Source organism: Acomys russatus, chromosome 11, assembly GCF_903995435.1.
Source record: "Acomys russatus chromosome 11, mAcoRus1.1, whole genome shotgun sequence".
In the NCBI taxonomy this organism is placed as follows: Eukaryota; Metazoa; Chordata; class Mammalia; order Rodentia; family Muridae; genus Acomys; species Acomys russatus.
In genome coordinates this window covers 48495827-48514313 of record NC_067147.1, presented here as the reverse complement: position 1 = coordinate 48514313, position 18487 = coordinate 48495827, and the positions used below count along the sequence as shown (strand labels likewise).

Here is an 18487-nt window from a genome sequence, read left to right as displayed (position 1 = left end):
ATAAAAGTGATAAAGCGAGGGTTTTCTGGAAAACTAGGTGATATTTATTTGTGCAAAGTTGCAAGACTGCAACATTCTGAGGTTGGTTTGGGGTTTTAATGGGATAGCTTTTAACAGAGCAGTGACAATAGTATCACTCAAAACACACCGGCCTATTAGCTGACCCCTGTCCTAAGATGTCTGCACATAACTTCATTCATGTCATTCTGATAATGGTCCTGTGACAGTTATTATAGTTCATATGTTCAATATAAGGAGGAAGACACTGAGAACTAAAAGGGCTAAGTGACTAACTTATTGTCAGTCAGGGGTCGGTGGCAGGAGGCTGCCTCATGTAAACAGCAGACTGACACATGTTCATACTGCCCATGAGATGAGTGTGAAAATGTGCAGAGGTGCAAAGTAATTGCCGTTTGCTTATCTCTTGCTGAAATTGCTCCCTTTAAATGAGATGCATATGCAGCATTCTAGGTTTAATAGCCATGTCAAAATTAGCATAACAAAAATTAATGGTCCTGCCTCATATGCAGAACTCTGCCAGACTTGTGGCCAAGCCTTTTTTAGTCTATGTTCTCTCCCTATACTAAGCCAGACTTTAACATCTGCACTTCCCCCATCCCTGAGCCATTCTAGTGAATCATCAAAGCTGCAGTTGCTTCTGTTAATCCCCAGATTGCTAGCCAGATGGGAAGGGCTCTGACAGTCCCCAGTGTAGCTATCGTTAGGGGAGAGAGCCATGGCAGAGAGAGACTCCTTCCTCACACTGCAGTCGGCCTAACTCCAAGTCCTGTATCAAATCTGGAATAAACTCTACAGTATAAAAGCTGGAATTCTAAAGTAGGATCTACCCAATTTACTTTACATATGTGTTCAAGTGTAGAGACAACACATAAAATTGTTTCAGTTTGCATTTAATTTATTTGGGTGCTGTGCATGGGGGGAAGATTCGTGCCATGACACATATGTGAACAACATGCAGGAGTCAGGAGTCAGTTCTCTCCCTCCATTGTGGGGTTCTGGGGGTGCAACTCACGTTGATGGGCTTGCCAACCTTGGCAGTCAATAGTATTCTACATTCTTTGAACATGGCAAAACAGATCCAGAGTTTCTTGCAAGTCAAACAGTTTATTTGTAAGTGAATAATAATGAAAAGAATTGTTTGCTTTCTTCTTCAGATACAACTCAAATTTCTGAAGTGCGCTCTGCCTTATTGTCCTTGCTTTGGGGATACATAAGTAAATTGACTGAATAAATAAAAGTCTCTGAATGCTCCATATGCATGTGCCAACACTGTATCAGCAGTGACAATAGAAGGCACTGCAATGCCCATTGAAAGAGGGCATTTGGCTTCTTGAAAGCTAAGCCACAGGCAATCCATATAACAATATTTGAAAACTGTAACACAGGACTAAAGGGGAAACTCACTCACCACATCCCAAAAGGGATTCCATGAGACTAAAGCAATCAGAAGGTAAATAGAAAAAGTCACCCTTTTCTCTAACCATCCTTTAACTGTGGCAAAGACTAGACCCTTGCTTATGGCATAAAGGATCACTACAACGGCTGGACACTGCAGTCAAGAACAGGCCAAGGAGTACAAGACAAGAACACACACATCATAGCCTTAGTTACACTCAAGAGGTAGAAAACACTACTTCTAGTCATGAGAACACAGAACAGTCAGCAAGGGGGTGGGGGACCACAATGCAAATCATTAACCACGGTGGTTAAAACACTCAATCATACTCACATTTATAATAGGCATACATATGTGTGTGTGTATGTGTGTGGTGTGTGTGTTCAACGTGGCCTTATAATAGGCATACATCCATGCATGCACTTGTACATATATCAATACATTTATATGTGCATTTCCAACAGACAGATCTACACATTCATATGCGCATTTCTAGTAGCTCTACCTACACTTTCATGTGCACATTTTTAGTAGACACGTCTATATATTCACCGTATTTCTAGTAGACATATCCATACTTGGTGTGAAAAAAAAAAGAGAACACAAGTAGAAATATCCTGGCTTCACCATCAGCCTGTTTTGCTTTCTGTCCATATGCTAAAGTGAACATTATGATATATTGTAAAGTAAAAAAAAAAAAAAAAAAAAAAAATCAGTTACAGTGATTACTCGCCAATAATCTTTAGAACACCTACCTGGAAGGACACAGATTTTCCACAGCCCTCTGACCCAGAGGAGGAGGAACACTAGGCACAGCGGCCCCTTCTTTAATACCCTAAGTCTTCCGTCACGTCATCTTTGCAAAACTACAAATTTATTGAGAGATTTTTTTTCCTACTCCCAGAAAAAAGAAAAAAGCTGCAAATGGCCTGTGAGAAAAAGTCCGCTCCTTTATTGAATTCAGTTATTACCAAAAGTCACAAGAAACTCAAACTCAGAGAAGACAAATAATAAATGGCTGAATTTTCAATCACCTGGGATATTCCAGCAGGGAGAGGGCGGGCTCATCTTTCATATTGTGTCCTCATCTTGGACACTGTGTTTGACTGGTTGGAAGAAGTTAGACACAGCCTCGCATGCACATGCTGCAGTGTGCATGCTTTACCTCTGACACACCCCCTGACCCAGAGGAGGAGGGACACTAGGCACAGTGGCCCCTTTTTTAATATCCCAAGTCTTCTGTCATGCCATCTTTGCAAAACTACAAATTTATTGAGAGATTTTTTTTCCTACTCCCAGAATCAGTAGCCGAAGTTGAATAAGGACAAATTTAACAACTTCATCGATAGAAACCACCTTGTTAAGTATAAACAGGTATTGACTTCTGCTTATCACCCCAGCAAACATGAGAACTTAGAAAATACAGACATGAAAATGAAAAATAAAACCAAAATAGATATATCACCTAGATGACACTGGGAAACATAAAGGACACTAACCTACTTAACTGACTTTGTAAACTTTTGCCTTTACTTAACCAAATGATATTTTTATAAAGATTATTGTACTTCATAACATTTCTCTAATTTGCTAAAGTGAACTCTGTGCACTTATTCCTGTTTTATTTATTGTCTGTCCATCCACAGAAACAAACTAAAGCTCATGAAGCTTTCTCTTATCTGAGGATGTTGTATTTAGACACAGAACTTCATGAATACAACGTGATAAATCGAAGAGACACACAATAATGGTTCAAATTATATCCTGAATATATTTCATCATTTTATTTTTGATATTTTAATTACATCATTTCTCCATTCTCCTTTCTCCCTTCAAACACTATTATGTACCATACCTACACTCTTTCAAATTTATAGCCTCCTTTTCATTAATTGTTGTATGCATATATATATGCATATATGTATATATACTGCATATATATTATATTTCTAAATATAACCTGCCTAGTCTGTGTAATGTTACTTGGATGTATCATTTTAGGGCTGACCATTTAGTATTTGATAACCAATAGGCATTACTCTTCCTTGGGGTATTTTTCCAACTTTCAGCATTCCTTAGTCGCCTGTAGTTCTCTGTGTAGGGTTGAGGACTCGTGGTCTTTCCATTGTCCATTTCATCACATCCATTGGTGTCATCACTGCCGTGTTGTTGAGTGCAGCTTCTGCATCACTAAGAGACAGAGACTCACAGAAAACTCGGTCCTCTGGCTCTTAAAATCTTTCTGCCCACACTTCCAAAATATTCCCTGAGCCTTAGATGTGGGGGTTGCTTTGCAGATGTACCCATTGAGACTAAGCTTCAAAGCTCTGCGTTTAGATTGGTTGTGGTTTTCTGGGATGGTCTCCCTTTGTTGTAAAGAGATGCTTAGGTTGATTATGAGTGAGGACGACATTATATCTGTGGGTACAAGGGTAGATATTTAGAGTATAGTTAGGGATGAGCTGGCTTAGTAACGTAGTGATTACAAGTTCTCCTCAAATATACATGACATCACTAGCACTGGGTAGTTGGCCAGATTTCCAGTACTAGGCACAGTACTCCTCTTGTTGGGTTGGTCTTAAGTCTAATTAGGGAGCTGTTGGCTGCCATCAAAGGATGTCTGCTATGCTGGTTGTTGGTGTGGTTCATAGGCATCACAGCTGGGTAGGACTGTTGGCTGTTTCCCTTCTGTGGAAGCTAGCATGGCATCTTCTGGGACCACGAAAGCTAGTCCTCAGTGTGAAGACATTCAGGTGAGTTCCAGCTCAGGGGTCGCTGGGCTCTGTTTCTGAAGTCTAAGGTATCTTGAGCAATGGAGACCTCCCTTACATCTTGAGTGTTGGGGACAACCAAGGCAATAGCAATAGCCTATAACACTTTGGGATACTCTTGGGCACCCTGAAAAACAATTCAATAGAAGACTCCTGGTGTCTGGTTTTAGGGTTTTTGTTAGCTTGGTTTTGACTCTTGGAGGGAACACCATCAACTCAGATAAGAAATTTTCATTAAACTACACCATATTTTCCAGCATATAAGACAAATGGGCATACAGGAGGGTCTGCTCAAACTATTTCACTAACCAAGGACAATACAAGTAGTAAACGTCAAACCCCTACTCTGATCTACCCAATGGATAGGACGTTCTCCACAGTTATGTGGAAAGCAGGGACTGACTCTGACATGAACTCTGGTGCCACATATTTGACCACCTCCCCTTGGTGGGGAGGCCTGATGGCACTCAAAGAAAGAATAAGCAGGCTACCAAGATGAGACTTGATAACCTATGACCATATAGGGGGTGAGAAGGTCTCCCTCGGTCATAGACCTAGGGAAAGGGGAATAGGGTGAAAGCGGGAGGGAGGGGGGAGCAGGAAGATACAAGTGATGGAATAACAACTGAGTTGTAATCTGAATAAATTAATGAAATAAAAAAGACAAATGGGCATATAAGACGACCCCCAACTTCTCCAGCTAAAATATAGCATTTGGAATATACTCGCCATATAAGACTACCCCTCTTGCAACGCACACCCTATGCAGCACTTGAGCATGTGTCTATTTGCAGTCAGGGCACAGATAGCTAGGCACTTTATTAAATGTAGGCAGCCAGCCAGTGTCAGCCTACACTGCCCCTTTAAGGCACACTCTGGCGGAGAGCCAACCCACAGGCATGTTCGGTGTATATGTATATTTTATACACAGACTTACATGTACCATAGTGGGGGGTTTTTTTTTAGATAAACAGTTACTACTAGGATTCTAATGAGTTTTTCAAATATCTCTATTGTTATTTTACCCTCTTCCTTTCTTCTTCTATACTTACATCTCTCCCCACTAATTAGAGCCTGTTTTTTCCCATTTTCCTGATCAGACCATTTGTGCCCACTATTTCCCTATCTATTGCTCCCCCAATAGAGATGTATATCTGTATTCTGTTTGCGAGTATGTTATTGGGTATTTTTGCATCTATCTTCGTCAGGGATATTGGCTTGTAGCTTTCATTTGATATCATTGCTGTGGTTTTACATGGCTTGGGTATTAGAATGATACTAGCTTTGTAGGAGTTTATAAGTTTTCCTTCTGTTTTGATTCATTTGAATACATTAAGAAGTAATAACCAGGTGGTGCACGCCATTAATCCTAGCACTCAGGAGGCAGAAGCAGGAAAATCTCTGAGTTCGAGTCCAGCCTGGTCTAAGAGTAAGTTCAAGGAAAGTTGAGCTACACAGAGAAACACTGTCTCTAAAAGCAAAAACAAGGTGGGGGAAGAGGTCCCCTTAGGAGAGGGGAATAGGGTGAAAGTGGGAGGGAGGGAGAATAGGAGGATAGAAGTAAGGAGAAAACAATTGAGCTGTAATCTGGATAAATTAATTAAATAAAAAAGAAGGCTAGCAGCTAAAAAAAACAAACAAACAAACAACAACAACAAAGCCTTGGCTATAAATCTCTGGATGTCTGGTAGAATTCTGCTCTGAATCCATCTGTCCTCTGTTTTCAGAGTGTTGGGGAAAGTGTTTGTTTGGGGTTTTTTTGTATATTTGTTTGTTTGCTTGCTTGCTTGCTTGTTTTAAAATAGAAGGTGTTTTATGACTATCTATTTTCTACATTTGTTGTGAGTCTGTTTAGGTTTCTGACCTCTTGGTTTAATTTTGGTTCTGCAATTGAGTTTAAAAAGTCATCCACTTCTTTTAGGTTTTCCATCTTAATAGACTACTATTTATTATTGTTATTCCCTTATAATAGTTTTATTTCTTTGGTGTTTCATGGACAGTTCTGCTATGTATATTAGTCTAAGCTGAGTATTATAGCCTTTTAGGGCTTGGAATGCATTGTTCTAGGCTTTTATAGCTTTCAATGTTTCCATTGAGAAATCGGCTGTTATTCTGATGTGTTCTCTTTTATATGAGACTTGCATATTTCTCTTCAATCCTTCAAAAATTTTTATTTGTTATACATACTTAATGTTTTAACTATGATATGCCATAGGACTTTTATTTTATGCTCTTTCCTACTTGGTATTCTGTGTGTTTCTTGTATTTGTATGGGTGTGTCTTAATGTAGTTTGCAGAAATTTCCCTCTAGTATCCTGTTGAAGATATGATCTACGTCACTGACTTGGTGTTCTTCTTCCTCATGTGTGCCTATAATTCAAAGGTTTGGTTTTTCATGAGGTCACTGTTCTACTACTGTGAAAAGACACCATGACCAAAATAGCCCTTATGGAAAAAAGCATTTAACTAGGGTTTTGCTTATAGCTTCAGAAGTTTAATGCATTATCATCATGCCAGTGAACACAGCAGCATGCATCAGATGCTAGAGTAACAGCCAAGATCTGCATCCTGATCTGTCGGCAGAAAAGGAGATTCACTGGGCCTGGCATGGGCTTTTGAAACCTCAAAGCCCACTCCCAGTGACACACTTCTTCCAACAAAACCACACCTCCTAATCACTCTCAAATAGCACCACTCTGGTAACTAAGCATTCAAATACATGAGCCTAGGGGGACCATTCTTATTCAAACCACCACAAATCGTGTCTCACATTTTCTATGTATTTCTTTCCTATGTTTTTCTCATATTCCTTGCTTATTCGATCTACGCCCTCTACATCTTCAAGTCCTGATATTCTATTACTTGATTCATTTAACTTCTAAGGACTTCCTTTGTTTGTAGTTGGGGTCACAGTTCTACCTTTACTTCTTCACCTTGAGTCCTCTTTACTGTTTCCATCTCCTCACTGGATTCTGTTCTTTAGTCCTGGATTGTCTTCATCATTTCCGTCAGCTCTCTTGTTTTCTTGAGCATACCTCAGGCATTTATTCTAAAGTCTTTCTCCTTAATTTCACTGAGATGTTTATGTCCGTTTTAAACTTCCTGAAGCCTTTGGTGGGGTGCACAACTGTCCTTTTAAATTCTGTGTCTCAGGGTTTATCTACATAATTCTCATTTGCAACCCTTTCTACTGGACTGGTAAATTTTGGAGAGGAGATACTGGCTGGGTCACCCATCTTGTTATTTTTGTGCTGAGATTGTGGTGTGTAGACCTCATCTATTAGTTTTAAGCCTGACGTGGACAGAGATGGTCTTCGCAGAAAAGAGAAAGCACAATCAGCCCAGGTGAGAAAAGTTCACTGAAGGTACATATGTACTGAATTACATAAATTATAAGGTTCTTTTTTTAGGTAAACAGTAGTGTTGTTTCTTGTGGCTTTTTCGGGCATCCTCATTGTAATTTTACCCATCTCCCTATGTCTTGTGTACTTACCTCTCTCCTTTCCCTAAGGAAGCCCCTCTTTCCTCATTTCTCCTATCAGATAACTTGTGTTATGCTATTTCCCTCTACCCTCCCCCAACCTTCTTCTATCTTTACTTCTCTTCCCCTCTAAGGAAGCCATCCTTTCCCCATTTCCCAGATCAGATCACTTGTACTCTGATATTAACTGCTCATCTGTTTTGCTACCCAACACGGCTATGTTAGTCCCATTTTACTTCGCTGGTTTCTGTAGTTACTACAGGATATGTACTCATATCTGAAGATTTGGAGCTAGGAGCATCCCATAAGAGAGAATGCATGACATTTGTCTTCTGTGATGAACAAGTAGGTAGTCTGGCTGGGTGGAGGGAGACGGTGCCTATATACTTCCACAGCAGATGTGAGAGACACAGTCTCACCTTTGTTCTTGAGGCTATTGTATCATCAAGGCTCCCATTACAGCACCTGCTCCACCTAATGTACCTTCCCTTTCTCCAGCAGTGGTTTGTCTTCAGTCAGTCGTAACTCCAGTCCTTTTAGTGTGAAATTCAGAGCCTATGTAGTTTCTCCTACGTGAGGTCTTGTAAGAGCAATGCTGCAGAGCCAATCATACTGCTTCTGTTTCTATATCTCTGCCAACAGCATGGGATGAACAACGCTTTTTAGTTTAGCCACAATTCACAGAGTTCCCAGAGTGCTCTTCTTCCAATGGTGTTTGCTGTCACTCAGTAAATCGACACACATTCCCACATCTGTAGAAGGTTCCTCCAGATCAAAACCCAGGCTTATCACAGTTGCTTTTTATCGTAGAAGAAGAAGAAGAGGAGGAGGAGGAAGAGGAAGAGGAAGAGGAGGAGGAGGAATCACCCTAAGAAAAGCTGGAAATCGAATGCAGGGCTTGCTTTTAACAAAAATGGAAACTGTTGGTCAAAGTGACTAGGAAGCTTGTCCATCATCTATCACACAGACACAGAAGCCATTAGCAAGGAGAACTGGACGTCAGAAATGCTGGCTTCTAGTTAAGAATATTTTCCATTGCTCTAAAATATGGAGTCTCAACGAGGACCAGCTCCTTTCCAAATGTTCTCATTTGGCTCTCTGGCCACATTTCCTTTCCTTGGTGCATGCAGCACTTCCGATGGTTGCAGCACCGAAAATGCACTGCTGCCCAGCACATAGAGCCAGTCAGTTCTTCTAAGATGAACAAGTCATTCTTCACCAAGAAATCTTCACAACAACCCAGGACCTGGCACTGGCAAGTAGGATGCTATTCCTGCCTAAGGAAGCATACATCAAGAAAGTAAGCCATTAAAATCTAAGTGAGATGAACTGCGAGAGATTGGGAGCAGCTAAAAAGCATTTTGTTTTAATGGTTTAATGGAATTGCAAACAGTCAACCAGACTTGAATGTTCCAGAAGACCTGCTGAAGCACTGTCCAAAGTTAATTCCTAAAGCCTGTATGATATAGAAATGGAAAGAGGGTTGGAATAAGAGAGCGCTACGTCATGCCTGAACTACGAGGAAAGTCTCAGCTCAACATCCCATCCCAGTCCCTTCAGACCCTCCCCACACACCAATTCCTGTCCCAAGTAGCAAGACAATACTGATATCAACCAGGGGAAAAAAACTAAAACTTTATAAGCACAAGGAACTACAACACAAGTAAAAATTGCTGGAAAGACTTCCATTTTCCTTCCAATTTAAAATTCCTTTGTAACCGTCACATTAATATTCTCTGCAAAATGGAAATATATGATGCTGAAAATATTCAAGTATTTCATGCATGAGGTACTGTGGTTTTAAAACTCTTCTCTGCAACGCCTTGAAGACTGATGAGGCTTTTAATCATGTATGTAGATGGAAGAGACAAGGGGGCTGCAGTGTAGGCTCGGGGTCAAGCCGTCGTCTGCTTCTCCTGTCCCTAGAGTCAAATGAGGACTCTTCCTGATTGATGGCTGAAGTGCAAATTGCTTCACGAACCACTGGCCTTCCAAAAACTGCAATTATAGATGTCTTGGCTTGTTGTATTTTATTAAATGTTTAAATAACTATTAAAGTTATTCATGCTCCATGTAGGACAATAAAAAATAACACATTCAGCATGTGTTAAAAAATATTATCATAAAACTTTAAGCCAACTTAAAATTTTTTTAAAAGGGAAGATGATATTATATCAAAATATATATCATGGAGTACATATTTTAAATTCATGGGGTCTGTAACTTAGTGGTAAAATATATGCTTAGGATGCCCAAGTTGCTGAATTCAATCCCAGGTACCACTATCATCCCTAAACACTGTACAGAACTGATATAAAGAAAATGATTGCATACAATGGGTCACCATATACAACAGTTCTGAGAAAAAAAGGAATTAGCAATGTGTCAAGGAGCTCAACCAAGGACTATCTACCCAGAGCCCAACAAGAAGACATTCACCAATCATGCAGAAAAAGGAAGGTACTGCTCAACAAAGATGACAGAAGGCAGGGAGGAAAGCAAAACATGAATATGTGTTAGTTATAACTTACTGGTTAGTTAAATTTAATGCCAAGTCAATACTCTTATCAAGCAAGCTCCATGTTAAAATAAGAGTCTGCACAACACATAAGACTCCCTAATGCATCTGTCCACTAAAGGCAACAGATGCAGTGTCTCCTGTAGGCACAATTCTTAGGAACTGAACATCTCCTGTCTTCTGGGAAACAGAGTGCTTAATGAGTGAGAAACCTGGAAGATGTCTCCAGAATTAAAGTGTCCATTTCACAGATCCTACGAGGGCAATAACAGGGCAGCTTCCGTCACCCTTTACTTGTGAAATTGGTGTGCTATTGCTCTCGCCTGACTGTGAAGCCCCTAACCAGTGTCATCCTCTCTCCCCAGATGCCAGTCAGATCTTTGCGCCTGTTTTTTTAAAAAATGGCAAATTGGTTACATAGTTTTAACCATGGAAAGTTAGAAAGCAACAATAAACCCTTTCCTGGGTGCTCCTACATAAAGCCTGGGAATGAATGTGCATCTACACCAGGTTTGCTTGCTTTTGCAGTGTAATCAGATAAACCAACTATGGCAAAGAAACCATTTTAAAGGGCAGGCTGCACAATGCCCTACACTGACTAGGAAAATTACTTTTTCTGGCTGTTTACAAAGCTTTTGGAGTGTTCGAAGCAACAACTTTAGGAGTTTAAATCAAATTTAATTACATCTTGCATCCGTGAGATAATGTCTTCCCTCAACCCCACCCCACCTTACCAATCCTATCTTGATTCTGTATTAACCACCAAAGCACCTGGCAGTTGTGTGTACTAGCCTGTGACTCTGGCCTCGCTCTAGGGCTATCTCTCTGCTTCCTACAATGAAGAATAACAGTATCGCTATCTCCTGATGGCTTGCCTGGAACATCTCACAATATTAAAGGATAGATATAGATGATATAGCTTTGTCACTCTACATAAATGAGACATTTTTTCTTACCAATGACAAACCTGTACAGCCTTACAGCCATGGCCCAGCAGATCTCACAAGAACAGCTGGATTCGTCTGCCTATTCTGTCTCTCTGTCTTTCATATTCATGAGAAGGATGCATTTCTCTGGCCTGCTAAACTTTGGTATGGTCATGTAGCTCCATATAAATGGAAATACCCATGCCCCATGCCCACGGTGGGCTATCAGTGGAGCTCCTGTTGACCAGGTTCCGAGAAGAGTGGCACCCTCTGCCTCAAGCCACTATGACTTTCCTTTGTTCAATCGTGTTTTGTTTTGTTTTTAAGATTTTCTTATTATTTATACAGTGTGCTGCCTGCATGTGTGCCTGCCAGCCAGAAAAGGGCAACAGATGTCACTATAGATAGTTTTTAATGTGGTTGCTGGGAATTGAACTCAGGATCTTTGGAAGAACAGCCAGTCCTCTTAACCTCTGAGCCATCTCTCCAGCCTGTGGTGTGTTTTTTTAAGCCAGCGTAGTATTGCCAAGGCTAACACAAGAACTAAGCGAAGCCTAATGAATGATGAAAGGCATACCTGAGTGTCTAAATGGGTTAGAGCTAGAGAGAGCACATCTTAAGTGTGAATCTGTGAGAATTCACAGGCAGCAATCATATAAATTTAAATAGAAATTGTCTGAAAAAAATTGTACTGTAGAGGCTCCAAATCCTCATTGTTTCTCTTAATTATTACTATCATAACTCAAGCCATAATTAATCAATCAATTTCGGCCTCTAATCACATGTGTCACATTAACTTGACACAAATTAACCTTTAGGTTCAGTATCTACATTATAATTTCATAATCTATAAACTGAAAAAAGTAGACTACTTCTTTTTTTCAAATAATTAATAGAAATGTCTGTACCTATACTTGAAGTAACATAATGTTCCTAAATAAACTATGTAAATGTTATTTATTCATTTCTCAGTAAACAGATTCAGCAAACACTACGAAAACATATTTTTTATGATTAAATACAAATCCATGAGAGTATATACCATCTAGTCAGAACTTCTATACCCATAGCTTGATAGTAAGTGGTGGGAAAAAATACTATTTAACATTGTCATCTTTTAGCTATTAGGGACATGTCAGCCCAACAGTTACTTCATCCTGAAAAGCACATAGAACTCACTGCATTGCTCCAACTATGGGAGGCTTTTCCTATTTCATGTTGTTTCTTTGGTCAAAGATGTTTCTAGCTGGTGCCTCTGTCGCTGTAATCTTTCATGTCTTCTTATTTCTTGCTCGCTTCATTTCATCTGTAACACTTCATCACCACAGACGATGACTTCACTTCTTCTGTCTGACATCTGTTCTAATGACTCGATTGCTTTGTGTGGTTTCTCGGGGTTTCCGCTCGAAGATCAGCCATTTTTTTAACCATCAGCCATTTTAACACTCTTCTTAGATAACTACGTACCTGGAGAGCCAATGCGTATTTGTGTTCTCACAAACGTCGAGTATCCAGACAAAGGGAATGGCAGTCCTACTAAACTTTACTCATGGGCAGGGAATCTCTCTATTCTAAATTAATGGAGATCTTGGGAACTACATACACATTCTTAGGAAGAGTCTGCCTGCACCTGGAACTTCTTGGGCCATTTCATCGTGGTGTTTTTCCACATAGTCACTAGACGACGCATTCTTTTATACACGATCTAACTATTTACTACATGTGTGCCTATCGTTCCATTAAGCCAGGGTGTCATTACAGAAGATTCTTTTATTTGTTCTCGAGTCTCTTACAACTGGCACGAGTGTGACAGATCAGTGCTCTATTGACATATTTTAATATGCTTCAGTTAACTTGACTAAAATATTTGAATTTTAAAGAGGAGGGATTGTCTCCATGATCTTTGCACTAAAACCCATTCATTCTCTATGCTGTATGGCCACTCCGCAATGGATGACCTTCCTCCTTCTAGCCACACTGTTATGTATCTAGACCAGACAGCAGGCACACTGCCTTGAAAAGAAGAGGCTGCATCACATGAGAAGAAGGCAGGGATCATCTCAGAACCGTACACACCATGATGGAAAGCGAATCTGCTCACACAGTGGACACCTCCTCATATGTAGACTTTCCAAGAACACATCATTCAAAAGCTAAGTCCCAAAAACTGTCTCAGTACCTACACATTACAGAACAAGCCTGGTCTGTGCAAAGCACATTATACGGGAGCTAAGAGTCACATATTCATTCGTTCACTCAATTACTTGCTGACACTAATTGAAATGGTCAATCACTTGTAGAAGTTTTAAATTTTCCCTTTCAGAATACAGAAAAGACTTGGAGAAGTTTTAGGGCAATGGAATTATTCTCTGTGGTTCTATAATGATTGACACATGTCATTGAACATTTGCCAGAATCCACAGGATGCACACCAAAAGTGAGCCGTTAATGCACACTAGGATGATAATGGCATGGCAAATGCAGGTTCATTAACTGTCACAAATGAACCAATCTGGTGGGAGACACTGATAGACTAGGAAGTTGCTGGTGCAGAGCAGAAAGATACGTCGGAAATCCCTCTGATTTCCTCTCAACTTTATTGTGAACCTTTGTTCTTTCAAGAAAAATAAAGACTACTTTAAAACTCTCTTTATCCTACATGCTGCTTGTATCTTCACTGCTCTGAGCTAAGTCTGGCATCTCAAGGCAGTAGTTGCTACTGGAACAGAGTGGGATACGAAGTGGGTAATAAGGGTCAAATCCACAGCTATGATTTCCTCGGTGTGGGGTTGTGGGGTGTGCAAATGTGATCGTGTGTGAATGTGCATGTGTCTGAATTTGGGGGACATACATCTTGAGTATGTGTGTACATGTGAGTGTGCATATGCAAGTGGGTAGGGCCTATATGTGTGTAAATGTGTGTGGGAGTGTGAATCTGCATATATGAGTATGTTTGTATGTGTGCATTTGAGTGTGTATATGTGAGTGTGTATATGTGAGTGTGTATATGTGAGTGTGTATATGAGTGTCTGCATGTGAGTATATGTGCATGTGAATTTGTGTAGATGGGTGTTTATGTTTGTAAGAGGCAGTGGGCTGAGCACTTTGCTGGATTCTCCTTACCTCCTGCCCTCCAAGATGGACAGTATGAGTGCCTTCTTTAATAAAACCAAGGCAGTTCTGATGAGGCTCCGCACTCTGGCCCCAGCACCCCCTCATATCATACCACTACAAGAGCTAAGAACTTACTCTGAGCCTATATGAAATCAAACTTAATCCTACAATACATTTCTGAAGAATCTACTGTGCCCCAGGATCTTCCTGGGCATTAATCAATAGAGCAGGGAACCAAATAGACATAATTTGATCCCATTAACTCCAATTGTAGGGTAGGAATAAAGCTTAAAAACTCTAGATGGATATAGATGATTTATTCATAAAATAGAAAAGAAACAATAGAAAAGATACATTCATATAGGGCTGAGTAGAGACAGGATAGAACATAAATAGGTCACACCAGGTGGGTGAGTCAGGCACTTGTCCCTGGACAATGTGCATTTCAGACTAAGACAGAAACACAAAGAACCAGACATTCAAAGAAGAAGGAAGAATATTCTAGTACAAAATTGCTAAGTTAAAAAAAGCACTTACTTTAGGAGACCCAAATGAGGGTGCATGACTGGAGCATAGGAAGGCAAAGAGAAAGGTGAAATAGCTTGCTTTCCGAAAGGAGTCTGGCTTTCACTGCAAATCCAATGCAACAAAGTCATCAGTGCTTTTAAGCAGAAATGAGACATTGCAGGTACCATGTAGCTAACAAGGTGCAGAGTGACCGCCTCCTAAAGAGCCAGTTAGCTCACTTAAGAGGAGAAGAACCACACATCAAACTGAACAGTGAACAGCAAAATAAAATTGAAAGTGGAAAGTGCAAATTTCAGTAAGTACAAGCAGAGATGGGGAGCTTGGGGCAGGAGCTGAATAAATACCCTGGACCTGCTAAGAAGGCCAGCAGCACTTCTCAGGGTACACACAGTTATTCTCTGAGGGTATCAATGTCGTAAACATTTTTAGGGGACGTATTCCCATGTGAGAGAGAGAGCACGGGGTGGTACCATTTGTCCCCATGTAAGAGAGAGCACAGGGTGGTACCTTTGTCCCCACATGAGAGAGAGCGCAAGGTGGTTCCTTTGTCCCCACATGAGAGAGAGCACAGGGTGGTACCATTTGTCCCATCATTCATGGCATCATGCTATGAAGGTAGAAGTAAAAGCCCTAATGATCCTAATTAGACACATAGTTCAGCCCTTTCTCTTGCTCCATGGCAAGATTCCAAATATAAGGGTAAGATAAAGAAACCAAATCTTTCTTTAAAATGGCTTTCCTGGGTGCTTTTTAAATCTCATTAAGACACACAATTTAAAAACCAATGAGGAATGTGCAGTCCTTGTCCCTGGATGTCTGCAGAAGTGCTATCTTCCCTTAAAAACTTTCAGTAAAGTTAAAGCAAAGTGAGTCTCAACAAAGGAGATTGAATACAAAACCAGGGCACCCAGTGGTACTACAGTTCCTGGGGTACACAGGCACAGTGGTGGACACCTTTAATCTCAGCACTCAGGGAGGCAGATCTCTGTGAGTTCGAGGCCAGTCTAGTCTATGAAAGCAAGTTCAGAAGAATAGCCAAGGCTACACAGAGAAACTGTCTCAAAAAACCAAAAAAGAAAGGAAGGAAGGAAGGGATGGAGGGAGGGAGGGAGGGAGGAAGGAAGGAAGGAAGGAAGGAAGGAAGGAAGGAAGGAAGGAAGGAATGGGAAAAACATTCCTTGGGGTAAACATGTTTACAAATGAATTTCCTGACACCCTACCTAATAAGGCTACCACAGCAATGATTTCTACATGAGTATTGTTAGTGAGATCCTATGTGTTTCTACATCTGCTCTACTGTAACTGGTTAAAGAGGAGTCAAAATGTATCCTCACCATATCCAAACAGCAACTAGAATGGCCGGTTTTTACTCAGACTCCCCTAACTGGTTCTCTATGCTGGCCTGTGCTTTAGAAAGACTGCGTTGCTAGTCTCTCTCCACCTGCTTCACCTTGTGACCTGGGAGAGCTCAGAGTCACAGGGACTCTTCATCTGCATGAGGCTATGGCTTCTCCAGGCACCCCTGCTAAATCCCTGCTGAGCCACCACAGTGCAGGCATAGGTAGGTCATGTTGCACCCTGACATCACCCCACACAGCCCACTATCACCCCACACTGCTTATACAAAAAAATTGTGGGAGCTAATGATTGCTATGAGTAACTGTTTGGTCTAGGTTCTCACCTTCCTTTGTAAGCTTGGCTGCTTTACATCTCTGTGGAAGGAAACCAACAGAAACCTAAGAATAAGCAGCTTTTGCTGTGCCACCACGTTGCCATTTTCACTTCTTGGGCATTGGCCAACCCTACATCCATTGGTGAATTGATTTCAACATTCCTAATGGGGTGATGAACAATGTGGCCTTTTGAGTTCTCTTTTGAACTGGTTATTACTCTAACAAGCTCCCTCCCCAGTGAATGAGCTACTGTTTTGTCTATGTTCGTTTCATAATCTAGGAAGCTCATATTTTAAGTTCATCTTTCCTAATACTCTGCCCACCACAGGAATCGCCACTTCCTTAAGCAAGGATCATTCAGTCTTCACTTCAGTAAACCCAGCCCAATAAAACTGAGAGTCGCGTTCTGAGCCATTTGCTTCTCACCCTGAGTAAACACGTGGAAAATTAAACTCAGATCTGTTTTGAAACCCCTCCACTTCAATCCTTCAATGTCATGTCTTCTATGACAGATCTTCAGAGAAAGACAAATTTTCTTTCTGTGTGACAACAGCCAATGTCACTTTCCAGTAGAGCAGAAACCAGCTGCTGAGAACGTAGAATGTAGCTGTCAGGATTGTGGCACCAGGGTCTATAAACACAAGAACTAGAGTGGTTTTACAACCACGGAGGTTGCAAAGTGCCTCACTCATGTTTCGGTGTTTACAAAACGAAATGTTTTACACATATTAAACTGAACAGGTTGCATTATTTGGCCTTTTTCAAAACTTTGTTTGGTGTGGCTGCTAGAACACTTAAGTCACACGCGGGTTCACACGCGGCTTGCATTTGCAGCTATCAGGCTGTGTCCTCTGCACAGACTTACTCTGGAACTCCAACCTCCTCCCTCGTTGGTCTCCCCTTACTTATTCTGCCCACATTGCTCCAGATCCTTTAGCCATTGTCAACCCGTCTGGTTTTCCATCTCCTTCTGAATGCTGGCTCTTTCGTCTGGCAAACTTCAGCTTGCTGAAATTTCAAATAAAGCTTGTGGCCAGGATGAGGCCTATCAAGACAGATGGGAGCTGATTGTCACTTGATTGAGGAATTACACTGCCAACAGCAGAAACCACACTGTCTTTAAACAGACTTTGTCATAGAACTTGTGATCAATCAACGTCTTTCCCATTTAGTATCTAAATTACGTTTGTGTCTAGTATGCACATTTGCATGCATGTGTGTTTTCTTATAATTCATGATTTGTTCTTTTTGTTTACATTTTCTATTGTGTTTATTTACTTATTTTTGGTGGGGGAAGGTATGCACTTCACAGCATCCAGTGGAGGTCAGAGGACAACTTTCCAGGAGTCAGTTCTCTCCTTCGACCATGTGGATCCCTGGGGATTGAACCCAGGTTGTCAGGCTTGAGGGCAGCCACATTTAAGCACTGAGACACTGTCCTGATTAGTTCATCTCACTGACAAAAGTATCTTCTGTTACCTTCAGATGCAAACACACATGCACCTTCGACTCCTGACTTCACCCACATTACAGATGAGTATTGGCCAATCCGTGAGCTATCCCAGGGTCCTGTGCCAGGTTAGCAGGAAGATTAACAAGAATGTGGACTTCTATATGACATTCATTTCTGCAAGAGTAAACTGAACAGCTCCTCGGTGCCTGTCCAGCAGACTGGTGTTGGTGCCCATCCAGTGGACCTGTGTCAGTGCCCGTCCAGCAGACTGGTGTCGGTGCCTGTCCAGCAGACTGGTGTCGGTGCCCATCCAGCAGATTGGTCTCTGCATCCATCCAGGAGAACAATGAGATTTAAGGGTAGAGCTGAGAAAGCAGCCATGCATTCTGTGTGGCAATCCTAAGCATAAAGTGACACCAGGCAGGTTCTGGAGAACCAGAGCTCTGAAAAATTTAGACTTGCAAGGCGATGTCAACTTATATTGACTTCTTTTATAAGTATTCAGAAACTATTTAATAATCAATTTGAGTGTCTAGATCTACATCATGTTTATAGTTTTGGTTTCTACAGTTACAAATTTTTTCCAGTTTTGAAATTTGAAATAAT

General features: G+C 41.0%; 1 pseudogene; it reads left to right on the top strand.

Moving 5' to 3' along the window:
• Positions 1-4119: 4119 nt before the first annotated feature.
• LOC127195051 (WD40 repeat-containing protein SMU1-like) overlaps positions 4120-18487 on the top strand; it is a 52564-nt pseudogene continuing 38196 nt past the window's right edge.